Below are 16,810 nucleotides of genomic sequence, written 5' to 3'. Positions count from 1 at the left end.
GCACATACGATGTTATTTTTCGCTTTTTAGTTTAGTAAAACCTTTTTTATAATTTTGAAGTCAGTTGTATTTTTTTATTAAAATTTTTTTTAAAGGTCTGTCCATTTGTTTTGGCACTACCACCGGTTCGGAAGACAAGATTTTATGTAGAAAAGTAGCAGGTGTCGATCGGAACCTGCTAAATTTTAAAAGTGGTCTATGAGAAAAGATGTTTGGGATCCACTGCCCTAAACTATAGTCTGGTTAGTTCGTTGATGACACTCCCATGATATGCGGGCGACGGGGGGAAAGACTGCGCGGTGTGAAATCGTGCGCGCTAGGAAATGAGGTGCATCAGTCGTGGGTTTTTCATTCATCGCTACACGCCCCTCGGCCCGCGCGGACCATCGGGAGAGTTACGAACGAAGTTGCCAAGCTAGCCCGTCCTAGGCATCGAATCCAGGACCTTCCAAAGCTACCACGGTCTAAGCTCTTTAATTGTCTATCTATACCGTGTTAATTTATGGTATGACCGAAGGTCGAAAAATTTTCAGCTTATTTAAAATAACGAAGGTCTGGCTATCACAGGCTTCTGTCTTTGGTATATTGCTGATATCAATCGATGAGTGAGAACGGCGAAAGAGTGCTTACGATTCACAAAATCTTTTCGCTGATCTACCACTGAGCGAAGGAGATTTATTTGGGGTCGATACACGCAGCGTATGTGTTGATGTAAACAAGATAATAACTTTAGTACTACAGGCGCTTTGTTGTTGTTGAAGAGTTGTTGGCAAGATTGAAAATGAAATATTTTAAAGAAAAACACTTTAAAAGGTGCCTCGAAAATCCGTTTTGATGCTATTGTCCCAAGTCCGACACAACAGAGGTTATTTTCTCAAAAGATAACTATTGTACAAATACACATTTCACTATTTAAAGTAAAGAATTACAAATAGAAATTCAAATATACTCGTAAAATTTAAATACACAAAGAGAAAAGTTTGTTAAGTATGCTAACTAAATATATAAGTAACAAAATTAATGAAATAATGAAAATATCACTGAATATTGAAAGACGAAACTTATTGGAATTGTCGTGAGAAAAAACTAACTTCCAGGAAATAGTGGTGACGAACTGACTAACGGACTAACTTACCGACTCGTCAGTTCGTTGACTAGCTGAATCTGAAAAATTACTCGTCTGAAGGTCGAAATGTATCTAAACAAGAACAATTAGCAAAATGGACAAAAGATCTGAGATGATCAGTAAAATTATAAATCGGAGTAGTAGTTATGAAGATAAATGGTCAAATTGATTTGCACAAACATCCTCTCTCCCCGATATACGCATCTATACTAATATTATAAAGCTGAAGAGTTTGTTTGTTTGTTTGATTGAACGCGCTAATCTCAGGAAATACTGGTCCGATTTGAAAAATTCTTTCAGTGTCAGATAGTCCATTTATCGAGAAAGGCTATGGGCTATATATTATCCCTGTATTCCTAAGGGAACGGGAACCACGCGAGTGAAACCGCGCGGCATCAGCTAGTATACCTACATTCTCCGTACTGTCGTGGGTAAAAACATGAAAAAGAAAACTCACTGTAATGAAACATTTATAGTAGTTTTCGCAAGAGAAAACATAAAGCAAGTTACGAGTTATTCACAACTCGGAAACGTGTTAAAATAATGGTCCATAATATTTATCAATGCTTCGCCCCTCGACCTATGGAGCAAATCGCGACAAAACATTTTCAAAGAACAATGGTCTTTATATAAAAACAGCAGGTGAACGATTGCATCGGGCGGAGTTACGTAATAGGCCGATAGCCTGCGATGGCCATACAGACCTCATAGGTAAGTCATTATTAACAACCCATACCCAGCTTACTATTGAACACATCTCCTCTCAGAATGAGAGGAGATAGGCTAATAGTCCACCATGCTGGCAGACTTCACACACGCAGATAATTAAGAAAGTTCTCTGGTATTCACGATTACCTTTACCATTTGAGACACGTGATATATAATTTCTTAAAATGCAATCCCCTACTATTTGCTAGTAACAGCGTATATTAATATATTTTTTTAGGGATTTTTAGGGTCTTATAAAATATTTAAATGCCAGTATGCTATGCCTTACGTTACAGTGACAGCTGTTTACTTGTTATAGTGTGTTTGTGTGTTATGTCTGTGTATGGTTTACGGTTTAAAATTGACCCAAGAACTGGAACACAAGACCTCAAACAGTTTACAAAAATAAAAGGAATAATTTTATAGGCATTTTGTAGGTACTGGGTACTAGACAATAGAGATTTTCAGTTTTTCTAAAATGAGGTATGTCTGACTGACACAGTCTCTCGCGATAAGTCCGCTGCTGAAGTTGTATTTGAAACACAAAGTACTGGCCTCCAGCCTTAATCGTACATTGTTCTACAAAGCCGAAGCCCAAGCTTCGTTTGCAGTTAGTTGGATAAGTATAAATTGCGCCTGTAATCCTTTCGTTGTTAACTAGTGCTATCATCGTTATTAGTCTACTTTTACGGCAATACAGAACCTTGTCTCACTCCATAATGTTATCTATACTAATATTATAAAGCTGAAGAGTTTGTTTGTTTGATTGAACGCGCTACTCTCAGGAACTACTGGTCCGATTTGAAAAATTCTTTCAGTGTTAGATAGCCCATTTATCGAGAAAGGCTACAGGCTATATATTATCCCCGTATTCCTACAGGAACGGGAACCACGCGAGTGAAACCACGCGGCGTCAGCTAGTGGGAATATAAAGTTTACGCCGCTGACACACACTGCACGAGTGGCAAAGGTAGTAACGAGGAATAAGTGAACGAGGAAGTTATGTTGCCATGTTGTCGTCCTGCCGCGAATATTCGTGGAATATTTCACGAATATCCACACGAATATAGACCATAGACTCCTTAATGGGACCTCAGTGACGTTACCGGGGTGTTCGTACAAGTGCAGAAGCATTGCCTGATGGAGCCCGAAGTAGAGTGGATGGGCAGAGACTCTTTAAGAGTGTGCAATATGTAATTTGGTGGTTACAAATGGTTCTGGATCTCAGATTCTGGAAAAGTTAGGAGCCTGATATTTGGGTAAATGATATTTCAAAGTGTTAGCTTCGTTATGGCTATACAAAATACACAATTTGTAAAACTTTTCTCGATAGTTTATTTTTTTGAAAAATACATGTTTTGCTCACATTTTGCTTTCAATCTCAGGAAAAGCAAACTTATTTTCTTAAATTTTTGTTTTGTATAGAAAATTACGTATATATCTTATACATGGCCGTTTTGTTTTTCGTTGTTGTTTAATTTACTTGCAATTAGGTAAAAATGGTTTTGGCGCTCACGTCATAAAATTTGCGTCGCGCATCAATCGTTCCGTGCTTTTACTCACGTGAAAGTCATAATTCGGCGTCTCGTTTGCGCTTCGAATTTTATCCATATCGTACCGACGCGCTGCGCGCTCTTAAGTGTGTTTCTTTTGAGACTCGGACCTCTGTTGTAGAGAAGTGTGTGGCCACAGGCCAGGGTAGCATCGCGGCAGCGCGAGGAATAAGCATAGTGTGGCGGCCGGGTTAGATGCGATAGAATACGGCATTTGGGCGGGCTTAGAGTATAATAATGTTTTATTTTGTTTCTACCACTATAGATGATGAAAACCGTTTACAATATACAGTCTGGCATTCAGTGAAGTATCAAAAATCATTTACAGTTAAAACAGTCAGCATGTGGAATGTGCTACCGAGTGACATAAGACAGTCCGCAGCTTCTCTAAGCATCTTCAAAGATCGTGTTAAAAAATACTACTTATCTACTATACTATAATAATTATTATTTAAATAGTTATGTTTATTTATTATGTATAATTATGTATGTAGGTGTATTTATATATTAATTATGTATTTAGGTGTACTCAAATTATTTTTTTTTATGTATATTTAGTATGTAATTGTATACGTAGTTTAATTTAGTATATTATTTTTAATACTTTAATTATTATAGGTATGTTATATTGCACTATCCGCTTTCCTTTCTTTAAATATTTCATTTAAGGTTGTCTGGAGGAGATCGCTTTTAGCGATAAGACCGCCTTTGCGCATCTTATTTTTCTATTTTTTTTCTTCTCTTTTGTTTTGTATCTTATTTGTGTGCAATAAAGAATTAAAATAAATAAATAGATGTTATTGTTATTGACCGGGTCCAACGGCTTAACCTGCTCTCCATAACCCAGGGTGTAACACCACCAACGTCATAACTCAAAACACTGGGCGAACGACGAATACGAATATTTACTGAAAATATCTTAAAAGAAAGAAAAGCTCAATAGTTATAATCTGACCCAGGTTTCAAACCCCGTACCTCGGTATCCGAAGCCGTAAAAGCTAACCCCTGAACCAACGAGGCAATTACATCGCAATATATTCCGTTGATATTATCAGACATTAACAGAACGAGTGTATCAATAAATAGGTCGTCAAACAGCGCATACTAGCAATATTAAAAACATATCTACTGCGTCGTAATTCAACTAATCTTAATGTGCAAACATTATTGATATTACATTTTATGTGTCGGCAATAAAATATTTTTATTTATGTATCATTGTAGGCCATTGTTATATGTATATGATAATTGTTATATTCAGACATTTGGGCCATGTCATTTTCATGCGCTAGTAACACATCTAACAGTATTAAATATCATTGTTTAATACTTATTCACATAAAGGGATGTGACCCTACATATTGTCAATATTACTGACCCCTACTATTGCGCATATGCCCATATTCCCTCTATGGAAATTACTTGTTAGTCTATCTACATAAATTGTGCGTTCCAAACATAAACGTAAGTACCTCTTTCGGCAGTGGGGTAGAAATTCTCTTTATAATTCACTCCAAATATCGAAGATATCTATACTAATATTATAAAGCTGAAGAGTTTGTTTGTTTGTTTGATTGAACGCGCTAATCTCAGGTACTACTGGTCCGATTTGAAAAATTCTTTCACTGTTAGATAGCCCATTCATCGAGGAAGGCTATAATTTATCCCCGTATTCTTATGGCAACGGAAACCACGCGGGTGAAACCGCGCGGCGTCAGCTAGTTACGGATATATCGTGTATTATAACGGCCCCCAGGGAGTGTAGCAAGAGGAAGCCCACAGATTAGACGTCCCAGTTTCATAAGCGTAAAACCAACCAGCCGTCCCTAATGCTTATAGTGAAACGTTTACGTAGTCCCAAAATAAATAGACCTCGATTCTGGGATGTAAGCTGTTTATACTATAATTTATAAGCTTACCTACTTTATCCGGCTTTCCGTGTATGTGCAAGATCCGTAAAGGCGGCAAATAAAACAACTTGTATTTCAATACACCCCATACAATTACTATATCGTACACGTGCATTGTTTTAGGTTTTGAACACTAACTTTTAAGAAAAGGTTCTACTGTTATCCACCATCTCTTGTTGTGTATTTCTTTATAGGTTACTTGGAATAGGCGGGGAGAGTGACTTGAGTGGAAAAGGGGAGTGTTAGTCGACTATCAAAGGTACCTTTAACCCTACACACATCGTTCACAAGTACGTGACTCCACTCAAGGTCATTCTTTGCCATTCTAGGGTCATATTTTGGTTACAGTTTGAATTGTCAATAAAGTTGTCCTGACAAGTGTTGTGAATCATAACCTTTGTACGACATTAGTTTTCTTATATTTGTAATCACTTTTCGAGTCCTATAATACTACTAATAATATTTATACGGAGGTCCGAGGTATAACTAATTGCAGACCTCACAGGCGTCCCTGTTTGAATATTGGCTTATTGGCGATTTATTCATAAACTTTTTAAAAAAATATACATATTGAAAGATAGGAAAGCAAAAGTAGTTACTTGAACCTCACCGTGTCATTTAAGTCCAATAAACATGCATAATATAATGTAAACAGTACACTAAATTAATCCACTTCAAAATATGAGGAAAATTACTAAATAAATGATAATAAATAAAGAAAATAAAGATTCAGGAGGTCGTTATCCTTATTACGGACAGTCAAAAGCTTCTTAATAAGCACAAAACGAGCTCGAGCAATGGTCTACCCAAAAGATACGCAATTACGAACATAAACACTCAATCGGCTGAATAGGCAACGATCCGAATTACAAGCTATTCATAAAATAATAATACGGAACAAATAGATGGTAACTAATTGGGATGAGCCAAATAAACATACTTGTTGGTTATAAGAATAAACAGGGCGATGACCTGTAGCTGCAAAATTTTTGCGTTGATTTTTTACCAGACTGCAAGAAGGGTTAAGTTTTTCACGTATGTTACGCGTATATGTATGTAATATTTATTTATTACCTCATATCTTCCAAACCGCTGAACAGATTTACGTAGTTAAGATATCGTTAGATTCGTCTTAATAGCCCAAGTGTTCTCAAATACGATGAAGTTAAAAAAAACCTACACGACGACTGTGAGAAGCTATAGACTCGAGGAAAAAAAATTTTTTTTTGATCGAATATTGCGTTATGGATATCAAATTCAAGGGCTCATCAAGATGATTTAAAAAAACCTACAATTACAAAAACGTTGTTTATTAATCGCTAAACAAAATCGTGTGACTAGGGCGAGCAGGGGCAGTCAGATTTTTTGTATTTTTAATTATTTATTTGTTTTCTAGATGTATAAGTGCCGGCTCCTTAATGGTACCTCAGCGGCGTCACCGGGGGCTTTGGGCGAGCGCAGAAGCATCGCCTGATTGAGCCCGAAGGCGAGAATGGAGAAGGAAGGAGCTGCAAAAATGGGCGGAACGACTCTCAAAGGTCGTCTCCTCTGAGACTATGAGCTTGACTTAGGGGAAAAGGGTGTTTTGGCCTGAGTGTATCTAGGCGTCCCGGAAAAACTAGTCAGGCAGGCGGTCAGTTAGACCGCATCCATCAGGGAGCCAGTTAACGGGGACCTCGTCTTCACCGGCGAAGACGCTGCATTTCGTCTATGGGTAATATAATATGGATTAAAATGAACCTAATTTATTAAACTTTTGGGGAGTTCGGCTAGAACATAATGCACCGAATATCATCTAAGAGAAGAATATCTTAGCATGCGGGCGCTGGGTCCATCAAATGGCAAAGAGAAAATGGCAGAACTTGTGAACAAGAAAAAATGAAAACGCTGCACGTAATAACGAAAAATTTGCACGCAATATTATAACACAATACGATGAAATCGCAAATAAGCCGCGAACAAAAAGGGCAAATAAAAAAGATTTTTTTTTATAATAAAAGGAATTTATTCTTTCACATTGAATATGCAGCTTTCAGGATACGGAGCAGGCTTATAAATAAGCTAACAATACACTTTTCGAATAAAGATATCTCGAATTGGTACTGGACGAAGTGCGATAGCCAGACATGCCTCTTTTTTATCAGTCCTAATATAAAGTTGGGACTTACTACCATAAAGTCTTACGCTAAGAGACTGGCGACTGGAGGGATTTTTCCTCATAATATCCCGTAAAAAATAACACTAATATTATAAATGCGAAAGTTTGTGTGTGTGTATGTTTGTTCCTCCTTTGCCCTGCGGTTACTAAAGCGATTTGGCTGAAATTTGGAATGGAAATAGATTTTATTCTGGATTAACACAAAGGTCATCCCGGAAAAAAACATTGTAACCGCGGGATTTGTGAAAAACTGAATTCCACGCGGACGAAGTCCCGGGCGTCCGCTCGTTTTAAAATATATTTCATGCTTGGAAAATTTAGGATCTTTAAACCCGACTACCTTCGAAAACCACCACAGTCCTAACTTCGTAATTAGCTACCGTAATAACATATTGTAGGACTCATGGACTGACGAAGGAGTCCGACCATTTATTTTGTAAGTAGTGCACATATCTTAAATTAAAGCAGCTTAAAACTGATATTATCTATACTTATAATAAATCTGTAGAGAGGTCAATTCTGTACATGAAATATATTTCCAAAATAACTATCAGGGAATGATTAGTAATCGACACTGATGCCAAAAATGCAATCAGTAAAATTTTTGTCTGTCTGTCTGTCTGTCTTTCTGTCTGTCTGTCTGTCTGTCTGTCTGTCTGTCTGTGTGTCTGTTCTTTATAGAAACAAAAACTGCTCGTCGGATTTAAACGAAACTTGGTACAATTATTCTTCATACTCCTGGGCAGGTTATATGTTAGGCTGTATACTTTTCATCACGCTACGATCAATAGGAAGGGTCAGGGAAGGGAAATGTTGGTAAAACGGGAGAAGTTACTCCATTTTTTAAGCTTATGTCACGTGGTAGGGTAGGCGTATGGTAGGGTAGGGTGTAGGCTAGGGGTTTGGTAGGGGTAGAGTAGGAGTAAATTTAGGGTAAGTTAGGCATAGGGTTGAGTCCCTACTCATCCCCTGTATTGTAGGGTAGCTGTAGAGTGGGAGTAGGGTAGGATAGTAGTAGGGTTTTACGCGGACGAAGTCGCGAGCGTCCGCTAGTTATTTAATAAATGACATTAAATTGGACATTGTAACGTAACATTGTAAAGTTTATTCATCAATGTACGAAAAATGGTCGGCCTCTGTTTATTAGCCTTATTAAAATAAGGTATGTCTAGCTGCTACAGGCTTTAGTTTCATACATTTTATTGTAAATATTCAAAGAGGGTACAGTCCTTCAAAAACTGACAAAGGTTCCAGACAGGCCCAGTGTCCGACACGACGTGATGACCATAACAAATGAAATAAAAATGTTAATACAGTAGATATACCTATGGGAATTGTAATGCTGCTGAGATTTACGATTCCCATAATGATACACCCATGCCTTGGGCGTTGTGCCCTTGTGAATGACGGAATTGAAAAATCGCTGAAGGACCTTAAGTATCGGTTGATACTGATGATGATGATGATGACACTTAAAGATATAAGGACCCAAAGAGGATAATTGCTTAGGTCAGCGAGCTACCTTAATCCGGCACTGCTAATACTAATTTCGTAAATTAGCGAGCGCCCGTTGCGAGCGTCGATTGAAATTCTGTTTTTCACAAAATCCACAGGAACCATAGATTATTTCGGGATGAAAAGAAGCCTATGTCCAAGGTCCAATTTATTTCTATACCAAATTTAATACAAATCGGCGGTATAGCCGTGAAAAGTTAACAGACAGACACTTTCGCATTTATAAAATTAGTATGGACTAGCGGACGCCCGCGACTTCGTCCGCGTGAAAGTCGTTGTAAACACTACCCCTACCCTACCCCTACCCTACCCCTACCCTACCCTACTCTACACTACCCCTACCCTACCCCTACCCTACCCCTACCCTACCCTACCCTACCCCTACCCTACTCATTAAGGCTGCACTTCTTTATTTATCCCCCTCCCCCCCCGCGAGTCGCGTCGAGCGCGGCAACCCTTCCACAAAAATAATCCATATAGCATGAATTAGTATGCACGCGCGATGGCTTAGCGTATTTCTTGTATAACTTTGGTGTTTCTTTACCGATTTTTATGATTCTTTTTTTATTGAATAGGTAATAATGTTAACTTTTTTATTAAGGGATGAGTGATGAGTGTTATAAACATAAGAGTAGACAAATTTAATTAGAAAGCTCCGAACTGCTAAGCTATCGGGAGTTACACGTGCTATTGTGAGTCAACCATAAAAGATAGACATATATATGCTGTTGTGTTTTTATAGGTAATTTTAAGGAGAACATTTCCGTCATACATGATTTCTATGTAGCTTTAACCATAAATGCTGTACACGCGACGGAAACTTAAAAAATTGAGTAACTTCTCCCGTTTTCTCAATATTTCTCTTCACTGCTCTGCTCCTATTGATTGTAGCGTAATGAAAAGTATACTATAACCTGCCCAGGAGTATTTAGAATAATTGTACCAAGTTTCGTTAAAATCCGTCCAGTAGTTTTTGTTTCTATAAAGAACATACAGACAGACAGACAGACAGACAGACAAAAATTTTACTGATTGCATTTTTGGCATCAGTATCGATCACTAATCACCTAATGATAGTTATTTTGGAAATATATTTCATGTACAGAATTGACCTCTCTACAGATTTATTATAAGTATAGATGAAGTACATACTATCTTGTATGGACTCAGAGTGTCATATATCACAGACAAAGCAAAGTCCGTTGACCCCGCGCTCTCTAAACAAACACAAAGATTAGAATAATACAAGTGGATGTAATGCGACGCCGCCGCGAGCTCAATGCGATCTACCCAACGGGCACGAGACCACAACAATCCCAGAATACGAGTATACTGTACAATGTATAGAGGTACAGTCTGTGATGGCCGGATCTTTGTAATTTTATAGAAGTTGAATATTTGTAGACACCGTCACAGAAAAAAAATTGTCAGTGTTCGAGAGGAAAGTGCTCCGCAAAATATTTGGGTCATTGGGAACTACAGATGGAACCTATCTCAACTGAATGAACTACGAATAGAGTTGTTGTTGTTGTACGAAATTTTACGAAACAATAGTGAGTGAGTAAAGCTGAGTGCTAAATACTACAGGGCATAGTGATGACAAAATGGAGACCATAAAAAGATTAAAAGGAAAAACTAAAAAAGATAGCTAGATTGTGTGGAAGAAGCAAATAATGGGAAAATTATCTGTATGGGAAAAAAACCTGAAGAAAATAAATGAATGAAGAATGCGGTTGAGGAGGTCAAGACCCACAAAGGGTAGTAGCGCCGAAGAATGTAATTAAGAATGTTTACAGGTTGGCAAATATTTGCGGAAGTCAAAACACCTCTTTTTTCAACTAAGGCATTTAAAGAAACATTCACTGTTTGTTTGGTTGCACGCGATTCAACTACTGGTTCGAATTCCATCACCTTGGGATCCCAGCGTCCAACGCCTCTTCAAACTATGTGCCCCGCCCATTGCCACTTCAGCTTCGCGATTTGTTGAGCTACGTCGGTGACTTTGGTTCTTCCACAGATCTTTTCATTTCTGATTCATCACGCAGATATACTCCCAGCTCGTTTCATCGCCCGCTGTGTGACTCTAAGCCTTCTTATGGGGCCCATAGTCGACATAAGCGACCAAGTCTGGGAACTATAAGTCATCACTGGCAACACGCACTGTTCGAAGACTTTTGTCTTCAGGCACTGAAGAATTTCGGACGAAAACATATTGCGGAGTTTCCCGAATGCTGCCCACCCGAATTGGATTCTGCGGTTAAACTCTTTCTCGAAATCGGACCTACCTAACTGTAGGAATATATATTGTCCTAGGAAAGTATATGTATTCGTCTCCAATTTATAGTGCAGCGTTTTCAACTATAACTGGGTGGAGCGAAACATAAGCGTTACACATTATTTTTGTGTGTGATAGCCTATTTAGAGAGGAAGGGAAAAAAGGGGAAAAATATTCCGTTCGAGAACTTCTGTTGCATGCGCAGCGTAAATACAAACGCAAAAACCATAATTGTACGAGTGTGACGCAATTGAATCTTTCTAAAATGGTTTCCACGGGGACGAAGTCGCGGGCGTAGGCTACAGCAGAATAATATTCTCAAAATGGATTCTATAACGAGGGTCACAGATGTTCACGCTCTAGCTTTCATGCGGCAATAAATATGTCGCTTGTGACGTGTAGCACAAATCTTGCGGATTCCCACGTTACAAGAGGCTTAGGTGAATCCCTAGATGCACACGGCTGTGGCTTCCGTACATATAAACCTACCTACACGGCGCAGTCGGCAGGATTACTTCCAACACTAGTGTAAATACAATTCACTCAAACAGACATAGACATCTCTATAATTATCATGGTGACGTCAACCGTTGGATGTCTGGGCTTAACATGGCTACGATTGATTGAGGGCATTGTAGGACTGCCCTGCTCTGCACTGCCCTGCCCATGCCCTACGATCATGTGTTGTTATTAGTACGCGGTCCGGCATAAGAAATATATACCCTCATTTCACATTGGCATAAAATAAATGATAGAAAATATTTACATTGACATTGTTAAATTGCGGCCAGACACATTTTTCATATGAAATCCAGGAAAGAATGAACTAGATGAATGGCAACTTACTTAATACAATTACTTAATAAAATAAGCGCTATTATATTACGTAATATATTTCTAATGTCGAATTTTGGACCATATTACTTTATATGACACCCACTGAAACACCAGGTCCTTCGCGCTCCTCTTTATAGAAGAGGGTATGAGGATTTTAGACCCACCTTAAAAACAACCTCAGTTAATAGCTGCGCAGTTCGGCGTATTGCACCGAGAGATCCTGTTGTCAGAGCAGACACGAAGATTGGCGCGACATAACCTGAAGTGCGATTCCATTATTTTATACTTGAAATATTCACCTATGACAAGTTTTATTCGAATCTGAACTTTATTTCTATGACATTCCAATATAAAAATGTCTCTAACAACGAAGTTTTCATGGAAACTAACGATGTCACAGCGCTGTAACTTTACAGAATTCATGGGCTAATAGCTATACTAATATTATAAAGTTGAAGAGTTCGTTTGTTTGTCTGATTAAACGCGCTTATCTCAGGAACTACTAGTCCGATTTGAAAAATTATTTCAGTGTTAGATAGCCCATTTATCGAGGAAGGCTATATAGGCTATACATTATCCCCGTATTCCTACGGGAACGGGAACCGCGCGAGTGAAACCGCGCGGCGTCAGCTAGTATTTATATATTTGGGTAAAAATTAAGAGAGGAGGTTTTAACTAATTAGGTAACAGCAAAATACAATATATACTCATAGGTAAGAAGTCTACTCGTACTATCAAATCGCCCATCATACATCGGAATGCAATCTATATTAAGATGAGGGAAGTAAGTGATACGATAGTAGTAGGTAGCCTAGGTCGATGTATTTGCGAATCGGGAAGTCTGACGTCATGATGCATTAGTGGAATGAAAACCTATGACATGTTTAATGCATATAATGTACCTACACGGACAGTTGCCAGATGACGGTGTATTTTATAGTAGAACGAGAGTTTAGGATGCCAGACCTTATATTCATCATCATCATCAGTTGGACATAGGCCTTCTGCAAGTACCGACCAGTAGTTCGTACCGACAGTATCCCATTTTTAAATCGGTAGGTATAAGATAAAACTTTCTTATTTTATTTACAGTGTTAACTTGGCACGCGTTGGTCATAAATTAAGAAGTGTCGCGTGGTTAGGTAAATCACGTAATAGGTACCAGTATCGTAAATATTTAAACCATATTATTGCTGTTTGAATAACTGACCTACGTTAATTATAAAATAAGTTATGACTGCCAGTCGCAACAAAGGAATAACAACCATAAATTCGGAAAGCTGCTATGGCACGTACAATTTTCTCGGTTGCAATAATCGATATGTTGCTACTTGCTAATATCGCCAGCCACACACGATCAAGTTCATTTTGAGGGTCTGCAGCGCCCTTAGGGATATAGGTAGTAATATTCGGCTCACTATTGAGCACGTGCCTCTATTGAGTCTCCTCTCAGAATGAGATGTGTTAAGTATTTAATTTCTTGCATAAATGCACATAACTGAAAAGTTAGAGATATAGAGGGCCATTTTAATTTTTTCAGTTATGGAGGGAAAATTATGTACGTGGTCCTCATAAGAAGGCTTACCTATAAGAAGAAGAATAGCCTCATAAGAAGAAGAATAATCTCATAAGAAGGAAGTTACCCAGCGGGCGATGGAGCGTCCAACGCTTGGAGTTTCTCAGCGCGATCGAATCAGAAACGAGAAGATCCGTAGAAGAACCAAAGATCGACGATATTATATTAGGATCCACTGGATGTTGGCGGCTTGCAAACGAGAACGGTGTTTGAAAGTCCAAATAATGGCATATGTCCAGCAGTGGACGTCTATTGGCTGTTAATGATGATGTACCTAAGTATCGAAATAGCTTGTAGGGACTGGGGACACATTGATTATTTTAACTTATGTGGGTTACAATCGAGTAATGTTTGTGTGCTTGCTGAAGAACGAGCTGGGATAAACATTTATTTGGGGTTGGCAGAGATTTTCATTATTATCAAGATAGGTACCTACCAGTGGCGAAGGATGGAATTTAGATGGTGAAAAGCCGTCGTAAAGAAAATGAAATTCATACAGCGTGATACAAACTCCAGTTTATCATGTATATAGATATAGTACAGCAATGAATATGCATGGATTTTTAAAGGTAACCAGGCGGGAATCGGCTTGCATGAACTCTTCGCCTCTGGTACCTACCTACGACATAAACAGGTTCTATTCTACTGTAGTTAATATCAATTAGCACTGTATTATGTACTTACTTATAACTTGGTTCGATGTCGCTACTTGCTAGTTCATTTTACCCTGTAAAAATATAGCGCAGTTTCCCAAACTTTTTTGTGTCGTAGACCCCTTGCCATATTTTTCCGTGTTGGGTAGACCGCCTACTCATTTGATATTGATTTTCTGTATCCTACAACTTACACAATTTTATAAAAATATATAATAAATTGTTTTACTTCATAGTTACTTTTAAAATAATGTATATGTTTTTATATTATAATATAATATGATGTAAAAAATAGGTACTATCAGTGTATGATCGACTATCGTGGAAAACATTTTCATTTATTGAACCCCCAAATTTTTTTTCGCTGACATAGACCCCATGTAGTTTGTCATAGACCCCCAGGGGTCGATATACACTTTGGGAATCACTAATCTAGCCGAACTACAAACCCTCTACTTAGTTAAATACGATCTGAATTTCGAACCCGTACTGTCAAGAGTCATGTATTTCAATATTGTGCTCTATGTAGGTACTACTTAACCTACTTATTCAGTTTAAATGCCAAACACACGAGCTGATTTCTCTGCAACAATACGCATCTATATTATATGCAATACCTACATAATATGCACTCGCATAAAAGTAATCTACGTACATACATAAAGCGTAGAGATACAGTCACCGACACTCATGACGGTGGTCAGACCGGTTCTGATCGGAGTCGAGTCGAGACTCGAGTCTCGCCCACTCTGTGTATGTGTGCACAAAACAGCTGATTGATCCGACAACAAAGGAAAAGGACACCCTATATAATTACAATGTACCTACGTACATGCATAGCTTGTTTGTTGTTTTTATATATTACACAACCCCTATCACTATCGATTCAACAACATTGTATTGGTTGTTGTATTAACATTACAGAACTAGGTAGGTACTTATATGTAATTATTTTTAGTTATATCCAATATATGACGCAAATACTTTGTGCTTTACGTAGTACGTAGCAGTGTTTCGTAACACTGGTATAGATTTTTCAGTGTAATTAGATTCTAAATAGAAATGTACATGATTAGTGAACAATGATTGTGAATTATTCTAGAGGTGAAGGCGACCACAACAAAGGACATACTTGCCTTTCTTTTCATCCAATACACGGCGTTCCTAGATATTATTTTACTCCAAGAAAAACTATAGTCCTTTTACAAAACAAAGTTCGCTTTACTATCGACAAATCACGAATGCATTATAAATATTAATAAATGTTTATTACGTTGTCTATAAAAAGTCAATTTGTCACTTGTGTCGTATTTACCACTGGACGTAATCTTTGGTTTTTAGTTTCACGACACGCAATTTATTAGGTACATATGCATTTGTAAGTACTAAAATAGTCCTTGTTTACGTTACGTGGGTTTTATTATATTATTTACATCACTTCTATGTGGCCTACGAACGTGATAATTCGTCGCACTGCCTGCGCACTTAGTTTGCGCTGCTGCGTCAAAAACAGACGTTTTGACTTTCGTCTCCTCTCGGCTGCCAAAGTTTGTTCGAACGACATCGGCTCGGAAGGCAGTCGGCCTTGATTCGTTGTTCTCTATCTCAGTTTCTAGCCTAGACATTCTGTTCTGTTTCACTCGCACTTTTGACAAGTGACAGTTACTTTACAATGTTACCAGATAGATTTTTATAATAGCTTCCATTTTATTTACGCTGTTTTAGTAGGTTACAAAAAGTACATAGGCACTTGGTAGGTAATATTTAAGTTAAAGACATTGAACTAGTTATTTAGTTATATCCGTGGTTTAAAATTCCTTGTTTAGGCCATCATATATGTTTCGCAGAGAACATTGAGTCGGATGCTGGTTCCTACGATCAGTGTAACAATCAACTGATAAAATATAAAATGAAATTGTTAAATTCCATTGTCGTGAGGGTTAAATAATAAGTCTTATCTAAAGTTATTCATTTAAAAAAAATGACTTTCAATTCTAGTCGTGAACCTGCGACGTTTAAAGTATCGTAGGGTGGTCCAAGGGTAACATTTTTGTGTAAAATAGTAAACGTATAATCTATGAATGACTGAGGGTAATCAACTGACAATAACAAACTGTATTATTAAAATTACTAAATTAGTACAAATGTCATCAATATGGCAACTTACGCTTAAGACAGATACAGACTTAAAACTTGTGCTACTAGGGCTGCGTTTTTTTTTGTACCTAATAAGTCTTTAGCTTTGTTTGCTTTACCGTTTTGGAATTTGTAGAAGATAGTAATGACATTGAACATATCACATGGAGCCATCCGTATCAGTCTTAAGGGGCTGGCATAGGGACGATATGTTCATTCAGAAGTCCCTACAAAAGGGCTATATTTAGCAGTGAATTTCTGTCGGCTAATATGAAGATGATGAATTGTAAAATAAATATGCAATTTCTTGAATTGAAAAAACATATATATCTACAGCCGAATGTAATCTACTTTTTTGAAGAC

The 16,810-nt window shown here is 37.8% G+C and overlaps 1 protein-coding gene across 2 annotated transcripts in view; it reads right to left on the bottom strand.

Moving 5' to 3' along the window:
- Positions 1 to 15,855, bottom strand: part of LOC112049830 (protein yippee-like) — a 160,497-nt gene extending 144,642 nt beyond the window's left edge. Inside the window, exon 1 of one of the 2 annotated variants that reach the window (XM_052885268.1) lies at positions 15,448 to 15,855. The gene's annotated coding sequence lies outside the window, so the exon portion shown is untranslated. The remainder of the gene's footprint in view (positions 1 to 15,447) is intronic. The other variant, XM_052885266.1, reaches the window with a different exon arrangement.
- Positions 15,856 to 16,810: the final 955 nt, after the last annotated feature.

The sequence above is a fragment of the Bicyclus anynana genome, chromosome 14 (assembly GCF_947172395.1).
Source record: "Bicyclus anynana chromosome 14, ilBicAnyn1.1, whole genome shotgun sequence".
In the NCBI taxonomy this organism is placed as follows: domain Eukaryota; kingdom Metazoa; phylum Arthropoda; class Insecta; order Lepidoptera; family Nymphalidae; genus Bicyclus; species Bicyclus anynana.
Note: the sequence above shows the minus strand (reverse complement) of the source record. Positions and strands in the feature narration are given on the sequence as shown.